The sequence below is a fragment of the Leptonychotes weddellii genome, chromosome 15 (assembly GCF_054177405.1).
Source record: "Leptonychotes weddellii isolate Sample4059 chromosome 15, ASM5417740v2, whole genome shotgun sequence".
NCBI classification, from domain to species: domain Eukaryota; kingdom Metazoa; phylum Chordata; class Mammalia; order Carnivora; family Phocidae; genus Leptonychotes; species Leptonychotes weddellii.
The window spans coordinates 35494576-35509922 of NC_138383.1; the positions used below are offsets into that span (position 1 = coordinate 35494576).

Genomic DNA, 15347 nt, shown 5'->3' on the forward strand with positions numbered 1-15347 from the left:
AAACATCAGGGTGCATGTGCCCCCTTTGGATCACTACATTTGTATCTTTGGGGTAAATACCCAGTAGTGCAATTGCTGGGTCATGGGGTAGCTCTATTTTCAACTTTTAGAGGAACCTCCCTACTATTTTCCAGAGTGGCTGCACCAGCTTGCATTCCCACCAACTGTGTAGGAGGGTTCCCCTTTCTCCGCATCCTCGCCAACATCTGTCGTTTCCTGACTTGTTAATTTTAGCCATTCTGACTGGTGTAAGGTGGTATCTCATTGTGGTTTTGATTTGTATTTCCCTGATGCCGAGTGATGTTGAGCACTTGGCCCTTCCTTGAGACACATTGAAGTATTCAAGAATAAAAAATAACTTGTTAAGGGCGCCTGGGTGGCTCAGATGGTTAAGCATCTGCCTTCGGCTCAGGTCATGATCCCAGCGTCCTGGGATCGAGTCCCGCATCGGGCTCCCTGCTCCTTGGGAGCCTGCTTCTCCCTCTGCCTCTCTCTCTGTCTCTCATGAATAAATAAATAAAATCTTTAAAAAAAAAAAAATAACTTGTTAAATGCCTTTACACACACATGTGCCACACACAGGCACAAAAAGAGAAAGAGGGGTGGCTCAGTCGGTTAAGCCTCTGCCTTCGGCTCCGGTCATGATCCTGGGGTCCTGGGATCGAGCCCTACATCGGGCTCAGCAGGAAGCCTGCTTCTCCCTCTCCCTCTGCCTGCCATTCCCTCTGCTTGTGCTCTCTGTCAAATAAATAATTAAAATCTTAAAAAGAGAGAGAAAGAGAAAAGGAGTAATAAAACATGCTTTGGGGCACCTGGGTGGCTCAGTTGGTTAAGCAACTGCCTTCGGCCCAGGTCATGATCCTGGAGTCCCGGGATCGAGTCCCGTATCGGGCTCCCTGCTCGGCAGGGAGTCTGCTTCTCCCTCTGACCCTCCCCCCTCTCATGTGCTTGCTCTCTCTCATTTTCTCTCTCTCAAATAAATAAATAAATAATCTTTAAAAAAAAAAAAACATGCTTTGGTGTTTACCTACCAAAATAGTCTGCCTCCAGGTCATCATTTTAGTTAATATTTAAATTATATTCAATTATAAAAATTATCTTCCAATACAATTCTTTAAAGAATCGACCAAACTTCTGAATCATCCCTTTTTATAATTATGTGAAGAAACAAGGCAACTGATGTTAAAAATGAAAATGGACATCCAAATAGTAGAATCCAAAGAGGCACAGCCAAATGTTTATAATGTTTACCTCTGGGATTCAACTTTTAAGAAACATATTAACAAAATAATCTAGCACAATGCACAAATTGTAAGTTTTAATAAATTAATAATTACAGAAGAAAAGTCAGCAATGCACATTCCAATCCAGACTTCATCTCCTTCCTGAAGCTGAGAAAACAATTTTTTTTTTAAGATTTCATTTATTTACTTGAGAGAGAGCACAAGCAGGGGAAGTGGCAGAGAGAGAAGAAGAAGCAGGGAGACAGATGTGGGCCTCAATCCCAGGAGGATCATGACTTGAGCCAAAGGCAGACGCTACACTGACTGAGCTACCCAGGCACTCTGAGAAAACAATTTCTGAATGGCAAAGATTCTACCAGCTAGCTGTAACATGACATTTAAAACAATCCTAAACTCATCCCAGGGAAGGAAGAGCTATTCAAATAACAGAGTTCAAGCACCTGCCACTGTGCTTAGTTTACAACTTAGTTCAAGACAGAAGCCTAACTTATTTAATCATGTACCAATGGCCTTTTACTATCAGGCTGAATGAAAGAAAATTTCATTCATAAAAAAAAAAGATACAGATCAAAATAAACTTGGAATCACCATGAAGAGGAAAAAGCCAATAGAAATTTACCTTCCAGGCTTAATTCCTATTAACTTCACATGGAAATGACCCACTAGTCTACTTTTAACCATTTCCTCCCCATGCCAAAATGATTTCATTATGGTCAGAGAAAAAAAAATCCATTGATATTACAAAATATATACTTTACCTAATACACTAATCTTCAACTGAAAACTAATATGCAAATGAATTTATAGAGGTGGAAATGCTCTTTTGGTCCATAAACAGACAACAATTCAGGAGCACACGACAACTGAAATTAGGTATTTTAGCCAATAGTTCCTCTTCATAATAATACAAGAACTCATTTCACAGCAAAAATAGTACAGGAATGGACTTGTGAACCTTGGAATTCATTGGTCTTACCACATACCGTATCACTTGGATGCAGCTGATCTAACAGACTAATAGAATGGCCTGCTGTTACAGTGCTGGTTTAAGACCAAATCCTCGGGGCACCTGGGTGGCTCAGGTGGTTAAGCGTCTGACTTTGGCCCAGACCCTGATCTCAGGGTCCTGGGATTGAGCCCCACGTCAGGCTCCGCGCTCAGCAGGGTGTCTGCTTGTCCTTCTCCTTCTGCCCCTCCCTCTGCTCATGCTCACTCACTCTCAAATGGATAATTAAAAAAAAAAAAATCCTCAAGCATATGCTTTCAATCAATAACCAATATACAACGCTGCTTTTCCATGGTCAGAATACATGTGTCTAATAGTCAAGAGGTGTAAGTAGAAGTGGTTTGTCTCGCCATCTTCCCTAAAAACACCATGAGCAAAATTTTTGCTTCCAGTGCCTACAACTTTGGTGTCTGCTGGTTTTGAGGCCTGGGATCCCAAGGGAAGAATGATCCCACTGGGTTCCAACTAAGCTGGAAGTTGAAACTGCTTCATGATCACACAGGCTCTTCTGGGCCATTAAATCAAGATTTCTCAATCTCAGCCCTAAAACTGACATTTTGGACTGCATAATTCTTTGCTTTTGGGGGCTATTCTGTGCATCAGAGGATGCTTGGCAGCACCCCTGACCTCTACCAACTAGATTCCAGTAACATCACTCTCCTAAGTCATGTGAATTGAAAATATCTCTAGACATTCCCAAATGTTCCCTGGGAGGCAAAACTGCCCTCAGCTGAGAACCCTGCACTAAATCAACAGGCAAAGAGAGGGGTCATTCTAATAGGTGGTGTAATTCATCTGGATTACTTAAGAGATCCTGGACTACAACTACATAAGGGAGACAGGCAAGACTGTCTGGAACTCCAAGGATTCTCTGAAATGTATCTTATCCATGTATAATAGTAAAAGTTAATGGAAATACACACAAAGCAGAACCACTGAGGACTTACATTTTTCCCTAATGAAGGTTTGGATTTCCCCACCAGCTGAGGTCCTGAATGAGGACAAAGGAAACATGGAACGGGCAGTAGAACAAAGTAATTATAAAGATGAACGACAATCTCTCAACTAGTTAACAAAAGGAAGGTCTACAGCATTTATACATATGTTCTTCTTTGCTTACCATTCAGGATTTTACATGAGTGTATAAATGAGTTTTCTCTCTCCTCAATGTTACACAAATTTTATTAGCAAGGTTAACTTCACAATTTAGTCTTTAGGAGCAGGATATTCAGATGGGACTATGAATTTGAGAAATAATTAAAAATAGCCCAAAAATGGATAGTGTGAATGTCACCCAGAAATGGATACAGTAAATATTGGGGCTTTGTGGGGCTCCTGGGTAGCTCAGTTGGTTAAGCATCTGCCTTCAGCTCAGGTCATGATCCTGGAGTCCTGGGATCAAGCCCCACGTTGGGCTCCCTGCTCAGTGGGGAGCCTGCTTCTCCATCTCCCTCTGCCTGCCACCTGCCTGCTTGTGCGTGCACTCTGTCAAACAGATAAATAAAATCTTTAAAAAAATACCGAGACTTCGTTCCTTATTTTGGTAAAAGGGTAAGGATGTATTCATTTTTTACAAAGAAGACTTCAACTTCTTAGTCAAAAGCATGAGTGTCTTCTGCAAATATCCAATAAAGGTAGGTATGGCTACTGAGTAGCCAAAGGGGTGGACTGTGCCCACTGCTAAGGGGCTGTCTCCCATCTTCACATCCACCCTTCTGTACTGTGTTTTCTAATGGTGGGTCACTATGCAAACTACATTTCTCCTTTGCCAGCTGGCTCCTCATTAAGGCTCTGCCAAGGGGACGCTAAAGAGATACTATATGACTGGAGGAGGACAAAGGACTTTATTCTTCCTGTTTGCTTCTTGTTCCTGTCAGCATCACACCAGCTGCATTCTTCTTTGCAATCTAACAGAAAGAACCCTTACATTTATCACAGTTTCTACAGGTCAAGCAGAGAACTAGATTATCAAATATGTTGACTTTCATGAGGTACAATCAAAATTGTCCTAAAAAAACCAAAAAAGCTATAGCCTCACTAAAAACAACGATCAACAAAAATCAATGTATTTCTATATATTAGCAATAATCAGAAATTGAAATCAAAACTAATACCTGTTAAAATGGCAATCTTCCCAAAACTGATATACAGATTCATCACAATCCTTATCAAAATAGGCTTTTTAAAATAGAAATTGACAAACTGATCCTAAATTGTACATGGATATGCAAAGGATCTATACTAGCTAAAACATTCTTGAGAAAGCAAAACAAAGTTGAAGGATTTACAATGCCTGATTCCAAATTTTACTATAAGGATTCATTAATCAACACCATGTGGACTGACAAAACAACAGCCATATAGAATCACACCAAGTACAAAAATTAACTAAAAGTGAGTCATCATAGACCTAAGTGTAAAACCTAAAATAATAAAATTTCTAGAAGGAAACATAAGAGAAAAATCTGTGTGACCTTGAGTTAGACAAAAGCTTCTTAGATATACCATCAAAAACATGATACTTTTCTTTTTTAGAAAAACTGATAATTTGGACTTCAGCAAAACAAGAACATCTGTTCTCAAAAGATTTTGAAAAGAAAACAAAAAAGCCAGAACCAGGAGAAAATATTTGCAAATCACACAGCTCATAAAGGACTTGTATTCAGCATATACTATAAGGTCTCAAAACTCAGTAATAAAATGGGCAAAAGATTTGAAATATACACTTCATCAAAGAAAATATTAAGACAGTAAATAAGCACATGAAAAGATGCTCACTATCATTAGTCATTAGGGAAATGCAAATCAAAACCATAATGATATACCACTTCACAGCAACTGGGATGGCTATAACTGAAAAAATTTTTAAGGAAAATAAATGTTGGCAAGGATATGGAGCAACTGGAATTCTCCTATACCACTGTAAAATGGTATAATCACTTTGGAAAATAAAGATTGGCAGCTTCTGAAAAAGTTAAACACACACCCACCATATGATCCAACCATTCTATTCCTTCACATTTACTCAAGAGAAATGAAAGTAATATATCCACACAAAGTTGTGCACATGAACCTTCAAGACAGCTTTATTTGTAATAGCTAAAAACTGGAGCAACCCAAGTATCTACTGAGAGATGAATGAATAAACAATTTGTAATACAGCCATTGAGCAAAACAGCTCAGTCGTTGCCTAGGGATGGGATGTATGAACGGACTATGGGGGCTGGAGAAAACTTTGTAGGCAATATAGATGTACATTATCTTGACTTTGGTGATGTTATTACAGACTTATAAGTATATCAAATTGTACACTTTAAATATGTGCAGTTCATTTATTGTGTGGCAATTTACCATAATAAAGCTGTAGAAATACTATTATTCTAGAATAATAAAAAATATAATTCCCAAAAAGTTCTAATAAAGCTTCTAAGGGGTGGGGAGAAAGAGGCAATATGTTTGATATTTATTCATACTGGTTGTATATTTAACTCATATTAACACCCAACTGGGTGCTCTTCATTATTTTCTATAGTTTTACCCTTCCACTTGAGCCATTTCTCTTCTGCCTAAAGAACCTCCTTTAGTAATTCTTACAGAGCAGATTCACTGGTGATTAATTCTCTCAGCTTCTGTTTATCTAAAAACATCCTTATTTCACCCTCATTTCTGAAGGATATTTCTGCTGGGAACAGAATTCTAACTTGGCAGTTTTTTCTTCTGACACTAACGATGTCTTTCCATTATTTCCCAGTTTCCACAGTTGTGTTTAAAGTCAGCTATCACTTACATTATCGTTCCTTTGAAAGTAGTGTGTCTTTTTTTCCTTTCTGGTTGCTTTTAAGAATTTCTCTTTGTCTCTACTACTCAATAGTTCCATTAAGATATGCTTCCATTAAGATACGCTTAAGATATTTATCCTGCTTGAGGTTTGCTAAACTACTTGAATCTATGGGTTGATGTCTTTCATCAATTTTGGAAAATGTCTTACCATTATCTCTTCTAGTATTTGCTCTCACACTAATCTCTCCTCTCCAGTCTGGGTCTCTAGTTATACATTATTCAACTTTTTACTAGTGTTCCACATATCTCTTAGGTTCTGTTCCACTTTTTCCATTCTTCCTTCCTGTGTTTCAAACTGGGTATTTTCTATTGACTTGTCTAAATGTCTTTAATTTCATCTTTAGTTATATTTAGCCTATTAAATCCAACCAATGAACAACTAAGTTTACATACAAGGGCTTCTTGTTTTTGTGGGGTTTTTGTTTTGTTTTTAATGTATCAGGCACTGTACTAAGCCCTAGGAATACAGCAGTGAATAAGACCTAGTCTACTCACATACATAAGTAATATATATTCAATTGGCCTCTTTTCCCATTTTTTTAGAAAAATGAAGAATAGGGCAAGAGGTGGAGCAAGGTCCTAGAGTCCTGCACCAAAGTTTTCTAATTAACATGTAAATGAAAGACCTTAAGCAACCAATGTTATGTTTTTGATTCTTAGAATATCCATTTAATTCCTTTCTAGGATTCCAATTCTCTATAAATATTCTCCAACTTTTCAGCCATTTGTCCATCTTTTTCTATATTTTCTTTAGCATATTATAGTTATTTTAAAGTCCTTGTCTGCTAATTTGAACTAACATGGGTCTACTTCTACAGTTTTTTTTTTCTTTTTTTTTTAAAGATTTTATTTATTTGACAGAGAGAGACACAGCGAGAGAGGGAACACAAGCAGGGGAAGTGGGAGAGGGAGAAGCAGGCTTCCCATGGAGCAGGGAGCCCAATGTGAGGCTCTATCCCAGGACCCCGGGATCATGACTTGAGCCGAAGGCAGACGCTTAGCGACTGAGCCACCCAGGCGCCCCTATTTTTCTTATTGATTATGAATCACAGTTTTCCACCTTTTGAATTTTTTAGAAATTGTTCACTGTATGCTGGATATTATAAATGAAAGAATCTCAGAAACTCTACAACATATCTTCCCAGGGGGAGTTCCCCATTTAGTCTATTAGCCAAAAGGGATGACAGAGGCTGATCATTTTAATCCATTCAGGAACTGAACTGTCAACGCTAGGCTGCAGTTTTAGTAAGACTCAGTTCACCTCTGGTTTATCCTTTTTCTCCAGTCTGTGTCCAGAATCAGCAAATGTCAGCAATCGTCTTCTCACCTACAAAGGGCTCTTCCACCTCTGGAATTTTAATTCACCTAGTCCTATTATTTCTACACCCCTCCAACATTTTTTATAATGTGATTTTCAAAGTTCACCCAGTTTCTTTCTACTTGTTGTGGTGCTACAGATGACTAAACTATGACCTCCTAAATACTGCCCATAAGCTGAAGTCTCCCTGCATATCATACAGCAGGGATTCATAAACCCAGCTTTACATCAAAATGACCGGAGGAGATTTTTTAAACTGCAACCCATTGTCCATACCTCTAGCACTCACATGTTCAGTGGGGCCAGGAAATCTATACTTTTAACATGAGTCTTAAGTGATCTGATAAAGCTGGCATTTCTACATAAATTAATGTGTCTGTACCAGTTGTTCCTCTGCTGCCCTCTCCTACAGCTCAATATTGATAAGGACATTTAAGAAAGAACATATACTATATCTAATAAACAATTCGATAGAGGAGTATAAAAACAAGTTAAAAGTTCAGAGTAACTAAATATTTTAAAGGAAAAAAATGTTAAAACATTTAACAGCTTTTGAAAATATATTAAGATGAAGAGGAGAAAGGACAAGAACCACTGGTTAGAATACATAGTATAATAGCAGGAGGAGATAAAAGCATAACTATTCAATTCAATTTTACCTCTAATTGTTCTACCAGAAAACAAAATGATCTTCACATTTGAAAAAGAGCACTGTTGAGAGCCATCAGAACTCTTAAAGCATAAAGACCCCACACACCTGTTTTATCTGAATTCAAGTCTACCTAACTAACCCAAGAGTACACATGAAAATTTAGAAACGTGATAAGGGAAACACTGTCAGTGAACTTTGAGAACTCATGAAAATAGAAAGGTGCCAGACTGGGAATGAGAAAATGTTGCCTCAATTGTCAAAACACAGAGGTGGGTAAAGGTGAAAATATGACTTCAGGACTATGGACTGAATTTAACGTCAAAAACCAGATAATTCTAAAACTGATTATTATGCAGATGACTTTTAAGCCCTTATAGAAGGAAGCATCATTTACTAACAAGAAAGAAATTTTACTTGTATTAAGTTTACAAAGTACCTTCACATATATTATCTCATCTCATCTCATATTTTTCATTCACACAGCCCTGTGAAATAGGGGAGTAACCTTATGTCCCCTCCACAATCCATGCTCCCTTCAAAAGATTAGGAATGTAGGGTTCAGACAGCTTGACTTGCCCAGCTTAACTCATTTCTCAGAAAGTTAGAACTCAAATTCAAGTGTTCTGATTCCTAATTGAGTACTGTTTTTATATCACAAGCTCTTAAAGTCAATATAAGAATAAGTCAGGCTGAAATAATAACTATGGTTGCTTCAAAATGGAGAAGTGCTGAGCAAGAAATGAGTAGGAGTATGGATGAAAAAAACTGAGTAGAAGCTGGGTAATGGGCACATGGAGATTCATTTACAATCATCTTTCTACTTTTGTGTATGTTTGAAACTTTTCATAATAAAACTTTAAAAAAAAAAAAACAAAACACACAAATGGGTGCCTGGGTGGCTCAGTTGGTTAAATGTCTGCCTTCGGCCCAGATCACAATCCAGGGTCCTGGGATCAAGTCATGCATCAGGCTCCCTGCGCAGCGGGGAGTCTGCTTCTCCCTCTCCCTCTGCCCCCTTCCCACTGCTCGTGCATGTGTGTGCTCTCGCTCAAATAAATAAAATCTTAAAAAAATAAAATAAAGCACACTTGCACACATATGCCAATTAATATTTGCTGATGGGTTTACTACACTAATCAAATGAATACCAAAAATATAGTGTACCTGATGCTCAGCCTTTTTTAAGGCATTTATTATTATTTTTTAAAGATTTTATTTATTTATTAGAGAGAGTAGAAGCAGGGGGAGTGGCAGGCAGAGGAAGAGGGAGAAGCAGGCTCCCTGCAAAGCAGGGAGCCTGATGTGGGGCTCAAATCCAGGACCCTGAGATCATGACCTGAACTGAAAGCAGACGCTTAACCGACTAAGCCACCCAGGTGCCCCTACTTTTTTAAACGTCACAAAACACCCTCATATACAAGAATACTGAGAAAAAGGATGAAAAATGGTATGCCTGAGTACTGACGACCATTGTACCATTTATGACAACATGAATGGACCTAAAAGGGTATTAAGCAAAGTGAAGTAAGTCAGACTGAGAAAAACAAATACTGTATGATTCCACTTACATGTGGAATCTAAAAAACAAAACAAGGGGCGCCTGGGTGGCTCAGTCGTTGGGCGTCTGCCTTTGGCTCAGGTCATAATCCCAGGGTTCTGGGATCGAGCCCCACAACGGGCTCCCTGCTCTGCGGGAAGCCTGCTTCTCCCTCTCCCACTCCCCCTGCTTGTGTTCCCTCTCTCGCTGTGTCTCTCTCTCTCTGTCAAATAAATAAATAAATAAAATCTTTAAAAATAAATAAATAAAATTTTTAAAAAATAAAATAAAAAACAAATTAACAAACAAAACAGAAACAGAGAATGAACTGGTGATTGCCAGAGGGGAGTGGAGTAAGAGGATGGGTAAAATAGGTGAAGGGGATTGAAAGGTACATACTTCTAGTTACAAAATAAGTCATGGGGATATAAAGTACAGCATAGGGAATATAGTCAATAATACTGAAATAACTATGTATGATGACAGATGATAACTAAGACTTATGGTGATCACTTCATAATGTACGTAAATGTCAAATAAGTATGTTATACATCTGAAACTAATATAATATCGTATGTCAACTATACCTAAATTTAAAAAAATAACCTTGTCACAGTCACCTACAACTTTCTAGATATTTTCCCCCATCATCAAAACAATTTGGCTCCCAGCTCAGTCACTCCTCTACCTCAAATCCATCACCATCCAGTATCATCTAGGTTTGTGTTACCTGATAAAACATAGGACTTCCAATTAAATTTGAATTTCAAATAAACATGAATAATTCTTTTTAGTATAAGTATGTCCCATCAATATTTGGGACATACTTATACTAAATTTATCCATTATTTATCTGAAATTCACATTTCTTTTTTAAAGATTTTATTATTTATTTATTTTAGCAGGGGCGGGCACCTGGGTGGCTCAGTTGGTTAAGCAACCAACTTGATTTCAGCTCAGGTCATGATCTCAGGGTTGTGAGATCAAGCCCCGCATTGGGCTCTGCACTGAGCACGGAGCCTGCTTAGGATTCTCTCTCTCTCTCTAGAGAGAGTGCATGTGCAAGTGGGAGCAGGGAGGGGGCAGAGGGAAAGAGCGAGCCAGAGAATCTTAAGCAGGCTCCACGCTGAGCATGGAGCCGAACACGGGGCTGGATCTGACCACCCTGAGATCACAAACTGAGCCAAAACCAAGAGTTGGACACTTAACAGCCTGAGCTACCCAGGTGCCCCTGAAATTCACATTTAACTAGACATCCTATTTGCTAAATCTGGCAACTCTAATCTAGGTGACTTCAATATCAAGGTGGACCACCTATCCAACATCTGATCTTTAACCTTCCTTGATCTTAATTTTAGTGACTATGACCATAACAAAGATAATGGTCTCCAAATTCAGCTGAGTCCTTAATAATGTCCTGTATTGCTAAGTGTCCTTAAACTGCACCCATTCTCATTGACTCCAACAACTATGATAAACCCATTCTTTCCTTCTCTACCATCTCAGTCTCTAATTCCACTACCTGAATTTAAGATCCCTATTTTCTTCTACCTCCTGTGGTACCTCATAAAATCATTTCCCTTTATTATATTCTTCAATCTCCCTCATGTAAGGATAAGGCATTAGATGAAATATTTGCCCAAAGCCTTCAAAAGAGAGTTTAAACATTTTTGTATAGCATACAAGACCCTACAAGATTGATAATACAGTTCAGGCTTTATTTTCCCTGACAAGCTCTCCCTGACTGCCCAGTCTAAATTTGCTCCTCAGGGGTGCCTGGCTGGCTCAGTGGGTACAGCATCTGACTCCTGATCTCAGGGTTGTGAGTTCAGGCCCCACATTGGGGCATTGAACCTATTTAACTAACTAACTAACTAACTAACTAAATAAATAAATAAATAAATAATAAATAGTAAATTAAGTGCTCTTCTTACATGCACCCATTATACACTATGCATCTATCAAAATATTTACCATAATTTTCTTATTGTCTTTCTTCCTTATCAGACTTTAGGTACCTTGAGAGCAAGAGCCATATCTTGTCTTTATAACCCCAGCATTTACCACAATGCTCAGCATGTATCACAAAAACACTTAAATGTTTACTGATATGAGATGAGGCTCAATTTGAGTATTTAATAATTACTATTTTAACTAATGGAATGGATTACCTTGAGATGTAGTATCTCTGGTCACCCAGAGGGCAAAATAAGATTACATACCATAGTATTATTTGTAACAGATAAGAAAAGATAAAGGATTTAACCTAATGTCTTCAATGAGACTGGCTAAACTTTGTACAGTACAACCACATAACCATCCTTGAAAACTCTAAAATCAATAGACCCATCAAGGAGATTGCGCTTGTACTCAGGTCATGGTCCCCCTATCACCTAGATAGCTGAAGGTACCGTAACAAGCCCTTATATTTTAATCTTATATTGATTTCATTCAAATCCTACTTCTATGTTAACCTTACACTGCTAGAAACTGAGATTATAACTTTGTACACTAATATATTCTAATCATATTTTATAAAGTCATATTTCCTTTGTTACTGGTTGTTTTTCTGATTATAAACATGTTCAATGTAGAAAATTCTAAAATATTTTAAAAAATTTAAATTACTTAAAATTTTTAAATACTGTAAAAGAGGGCGCCCGGGTGGCTCAGATGGTTAAGCGTCTGCCTTCGGCTCAGGTCATGATCCCAGTGCCCTGGGATCGAGTCCCGCATCGGGCTCCCTGCTCCTTGGGAGCCTGCTTCTCCCTCTGCCTCTCTCTCTCTCTCTCTCATGAATAAATAAAATCTTAAAAAAAAAAAAAATACTGTAAAAGAAAATGTAATCAAATGGGCAAATGTTCACATTATGTTGGTATGTTAAAAGAGCAGATTATAGGGCGCCTGGGTGGCTCAGTCGGTTAAGCATCTGCCTTCGCTCAGGTCATGATCCCTCGAGTCCTGCATCAGGCTCCCTGCTTAGTGGGGAGTCTGCTTCTCCCTCTACCCCCCGCCCCTGCTCGTGATCTCTCTCTCTCTAATAAATAAAATCTTTAAAAAAAAAGATTATAAAACAATGTATCTCATTCAATTCCAACAACCTAACAACAGTAGCTAACATTTATTGAGCTCCTTCCATGTGCAAGAACCCATGCAACATGCTTTACACATATTTCCTAATTTAAATCTCACAACCATCTCTGAAAATTAGATACTTTTACTGACTATTTTACAAGTGAAGAAACTGAAGCTTGAAGAAGTAAACTGGCCAAGGGCTAGGAAACAGTGGCAAAGCAGAGCCCAAGAATTCAAACCCAGACAGTCTGATTTCAGAATCAGCACACTTAATTATATACCAAAATTTTAACTGTGGTTCTCTCTGCAGTGTGGTATTATAAATGACTTTTATTCATTTTGTCTGTGTGTGATTTACTGAATTTCAACAATGAACATGAATTACTACTGTATTTTTTTTAAAATAAATGCCCAAATAGAGGTTGGACAATCATCTGCCAAGGCTACTGCAGAAGTGGATTTAAATAATCTCAGATTCCCTCTAACTAAGGATCTGTGACTAATCAATTAGTGACCGGAATGATTTTTTTCAGAGGACTGGCTCTAAAATATAAAACAAAAATCACTCCGTTTTAAGAATTATAAAAGTTTTAGACTGTCAGATCCTATTTCTCCTGTTTTACAGATAATGAAACAACTCAGAATTTAGATTTACATATCACAAGGTAGTTGAGTTAAGGCAGAAACCAAAGCACAGGTCTTCATTGATCTTTGTTGCCAACATTTGACCAAAACAAAACCTCCTACTTCCATTCTCTACTTGCAAATTCAGTTATAAGAGGCCAAAACTGAAACATAACAGGAAATACAAATGCTCCCCCCCACCCCACTTCAGTCCATTACCCAAAAGGAAGACCTGCCTGGAGTATTAAAAAAAACATTTTCCCAGCCCTGAGCTGAGATGGATGGTGAAAAGATATTCCAAAAGTCAGGATGAATGGTTTGGGGGGGGAGTGGGGGAGGAGCGCAGGACTGAAAACATATATAACAAGTAAAAAAAGAAAAAAAAAAAAAACAGAAATACCCAAAAATCCAATAGGCTAAAGCACTCAAATACTACCAAAGTTTAAAGAGTTGGCTCAAATTTAATCAAATCCTAAATGGAATGTTCTTAGAGTATGAAAACCAATTTTATGAAACTGGACAGTAAAACCCCAAGATAAAAAATGAAATAAATACATAGTCTCACATTTATAATTGTACATTCCTGTTGGTATTCTAACACATTCTATTCTCTCACCTTCTTTTTTTTTTTTTTTTTAGATTTTTATTTATTTATTTGACAGAGAGAGACATAGCGAGAGCAGGAACACAAGCGGGGGGAGTGGGAGAGGGAGGAGCAGGCTTCCCGCAGAGCAGGGAGCCGGATGTGGGACTCGATCCCAGGACCCTGGGATCATGACCTGAGCCGAAGGCAGACGCTTAATCATCTGAGCCACCCAGGCGCCCTATTCTCTCACCTTCTTATTCAACTCTCTTCACCTAAAAATCTGCAATGAATATAATGCAATGTTATAAAACTAAAATAAAAGGGGAACAATTTTGGAGTGCCTGAGTGACTCAGTCGGTTAAGCATCTGACTTTTGATCTTGGCAAAGGTCATGATCTCAGGGTTGTGAGATCGACCCCCCCCCCCAAGTCAGGCTCAGTACTCAGGGCGGAGTCTGCTTGTCCCTCTCCCTCTGCTTCTCCCCCACTCCATGCTCTCCATGCGCACACTATCTCTCTCTCTGTCTCTCTCACACAAATAATTAAAATCTAAAAAAAAGGGGGGGGGGACAATTTTACAACTTCTCCTAACAGCCAAAGAAGCTTTGATAAGGTGAAAAGAATGATAAATAATGAAATCAAAGATATAATGTTTAAAATGTATGTCTAGTTATGTCTATTTCTAACACATGACCAGATGTGTTAAAAGATTTCTAGATACACTCACATGAACATAAAAGGCAAAATGTTAACAACTCAACTTTGAGTGAAGAAACAATAATACATTTCTCACTTTACATATTTGTGCTATCTGTTCAAAAAATTTAGATCTTTTTTGTAAAGCTTTATTGAAAAGTTACTGCTCTAAGGATTAACACCCACACTCTAGTTTAAACTCAATTAATTACATGTCATGATTGTGGACAAGTTGCTCTGCATCTCTAGTTTCATTTTTCCTCATGCAAAGTAATAGTAATACCAAACTATATAATAATATAATAATAATCAAACTATAAAGAAGGGATAGAAAAAATACTGCACATGATGATAATCACAGTAATACATTTTTATGACTTTACAGCTTCCTTTCATGTAAGATTCACACCTAAGACACTAAACAAGCCCAAGATATGAGTAGGCAGGTATTATCCCCATTTTACAGACGAAAACATAAAAAACTGAAGTTCAGAGAAGTGACTGGTCCAAAGCCACCCTGAAAGCTATAAAAAAAAGTTTTGCTTTTTTTTTTTTTTACCACCTAGTTTACTGTCATCACAAATTTGAGGTGGTTGTTTTCTCATGCCCAAATTACTATGAAGACTACCCAAGGAAAGCTGTCGACAAGTAAAGTGAAAAGGGTCACTTGAGATTCTTATGCGTGGTAATTACCCACAAGGTCACTACCTTTATACATAGTATAAAACTATGATTAAAAATAAGTTAGGTGGGGGGCGGAGCAAGATGGC

The 15347-nt window shown here is 38.0% G+C and overlaps 1 protein-coding gene and 1 long non-coding RNA gene across 2 annotated transcripts in view; both read right to left on the reverse strand.

The window, feature by feature from the left end:
- Positions 1–15347, reverse strand: part of NF1 (neurofibromin 1) — a 246667-nt gene that overhangs the window by 221827 nt on the left and 9493 nt on the right. The window lies entirely within an intron of this gene.
- LOC145717387 (uncharacterized) lies at positions 12731–15303 on the reverse strand. Its single transcript, XR_014140568.1, has 2 exons — positions 14133–15303; positions 12731–13912 (listed from the first exon to the last, which is right to left on the reverse strand). It is a non-coding gene; the product is annotated as an uncharacterized LOC145717387 (long non-coding RNA).